This window comes from Sphaeroforma arctica (assembly GCF_001186125.1).
Source record: "Sphaeroforma arctica JP610 unplaced genomic scaffold supercont1.4152, whole genome shotgun sequence".
In the NCBI taxonomy this organism is placed as follows: Eukaryota; class Ichthyosporea; order Ichthyophonida; genus Sphaeroforma; species Sphaeroforma arctica.
The window spans coordinates 1-2,688 of record NW_014036406.1 but is presented as its reverse complement, the minus strand read 5'-3'; the positions used below and the strand labels follow the sequence as shown (position 1 = coordinate 2,688).

The window sequence follows — 2,688 nt, the reverse complement described above, 5'->3', positions numbered from 1 at the left end:
CTATACTATATATATATATATATATATATATATATATATATATATATATATATATATATATATATATATATATATATATATATATATATATATATATATATATATATATATATATATATATATATATATATATATATATATATATATATATATATTATATATTTATATGGGGTGTTGTTCCCAGTAGTGCTACATTGGCATCAGGGTATATATATATAACATCTGTGACCAATATATAAACATATACTTCGCTTTGTTCATATGCCTTACACATCATCACTATCCATAGGCAACGCAATACTAGTAGTGTAACGCAATACTAGTAGTAATATTTAGGACACCCACCCAATATGTCTTCACGCAGTCCACTACCCCTGCACACATCCCGTCTTCCCCCCCCCCCACCACACACACACACCACAGGCAAGTCAAGGAGAGCGTGTCCTGGATGGTGGTGCGTATGGGCTCGCAGATGGTCTCCGACGGTGTACGTCTTCTCGCTGGTAAGAAAGACTTATTCAGCGAAAACGAGATGTCTTCCGAAAACACCCCCACCGCAGACCCCCCCACCCCTTCCCCCTGGTTGCCCATAGAGTTTGACCGGGCGTGTGACAAGCAGCCGGTGGTGTTCGCCCAGGTGCAAACGTACGACTATGCCGAGGCCAGCATCCTACACAGTCGCGTAGCCAACGTGACCAAACAGGGCTTTACAGCGGTCCTAGAGAGCTCATACCCAACCCAGCCCATACTCACACACCCCGACTACGAAACAGTCGCCTGGCTGAGTATGTGCAACACCAACCCCACAGCCCACCCACACGTCCACTCCGTCACGGAAGACCATGTGCCCTGGCACATGCACACCATCGCGGTCGGCGGGACAACCGGGGGCGACCTGGCGCACCCGTTGGGCGAGGACCAGGACAGGGCAGAATCGGCCCCGTTGGTTTTCGGACAGTTGCAAGACATGCCGCATGCGGGGTCGGCAGCGCTGCGCTGGGGTGTGGGGGCGAAAGTGGGCTTGGGCAGTAACAACACGAACACGGACACGGCTGAGCAGACGGATGACATACACATACACGTGGACGATCTGGGCATTGGCATGGTAGGTAAAGGGAGTGCATATGCGGGGGATGTGTACAGGACAGCTGTTTTGGTGTTCAGTGCAACTGTGGTGGCGGACGGCCGGGCCAAGACGTGCCCTGCCCCGAAGGAAGAGGACAGGCCAACTGGCCTGTCCACGGAATGCACGCCTGTGGGTGAGGAGCCGTTCTACTCGGGGACTAGTTGCTTCCACATATGTGGCAATCGAGGTGTGTATTGGGCCTATTGCACTGTATGATATGTTATGTTTACCAGAGGTTGGGTATGTTAATGGTGGTAGCACTGTATGGTGTATATTCCTTTTATGTTGTCTTGACTAGTGAATGCCGGTAAGGTGATGCTGGGAATGCGTCCAGATGTTTCTACATGGACTATCCCGATGGTTTGTGAGTCATTCCTGCTGCTGCACCTGTGGGTCGATACTATGAATTTCTTACGAGCGTGTGGAGCAGTGCAATACCTTCATCTCAATCGTATAAAGATAAATAGAAATATCACAATATGGTATGAGCTGCGACTATTTCGTCACCTGGAGGTAAATATAGTAGGTCGATATAGTAGGTCGATATAGTAGGTCGCTATAGTAGGTCGATATAGTAGGTCGCTATCGTAGGTCGCTATAGTTGGTGTCTGCAGACCATATACGATAGTACCATGTTTTTATCTGAATGATTGTGTAGTGGTGAATAGGCCATCAAGACTACTCGATCTCCCTTCCATAGAGGAGTCTTGTGATGTATCAACGTGGTTGTCCTATTTGATGCCTCAGTACTAGACCGCCCTCGATTCATTGCTGATAGGACACCCATGAGCCATCCTCGTCTGTACGGGTGCACTGATGAGTCCAGAGCTGCTCCAGATGGGTCCATTCAGTAATTCAAGCCTAACTTACCACGCATACATCGGAGTGTTGTTAAGATAGCTATCCTTCCCTCACACAACGTGTGGCTATACTCCCACATACGTGTTGACCATATACCCACCTCTCGCGTGCACCTATACAGGCGTGGTAAAGGGCCCCAAGTCCCGCCTGTGCACCTTTGACGGCAAATGGGACCAGCCGCTACCCACCTGCTCGTACAGCTGCGGGTCTGTGGCCGACATAGACCACGCCCTAGTCACATGCCCCGCAGACATCGACGCCAACATCGACACGCAGTGCTCAGTCGAGTGCGTTAGTGATGCGTATGAGCTGCTTGGTGAGGATTATATCAAGTGTACGGCCAGTGGATGGTCCAGGGCCCCTGTCTGCAGACCCTATGAACGGGAGACCATACAGTTTGGGCGGGCGGAGGAGGTCACGGGAGAGTGGCAGACGGTGGAGACAGACCAGATCAGCGACCCCATTGTGATTGCTATGCCACCGACCACCAGAGAAAGCGATCCGTGTATCACAGAAGTAAGCGCACAGAGAGAGAGTGTGTGTGTGCGTGTGAGTTGGTGTATGGGTGGGGTGTGTGTGTGTGGTTGGTGTGGTGTGTGTTTGTGTGGGTTGGTGTGGGCGTGAGTGTGTGTGTTAGTGTGGGTATGTGTGTGTGTGTGTTGGTGTGAGAGCGTGTGTGTGTGGTGGGTGTGTGTGTGTGG

General features: G+C 49.9%; 1 pseudogene across 1 annotated transcript; it reads left to right on the top strand.

Moving 5' to 3' along the window:
- Window positions 1-448: 448 nt before the first annotated feature.
- SARC_14103 (hypothetical protein) lies at window positions 449-2,507 on the top strand (annotated as a pseudogene; the record flags this gene model as incomplete). Its single annotated transcript has 2 exons — window positions 449-1,313; window positions 2,109-2,507.
- Between the last annotated feature and the right edge of the window lie 181 nt (window positions 2,508-2,688).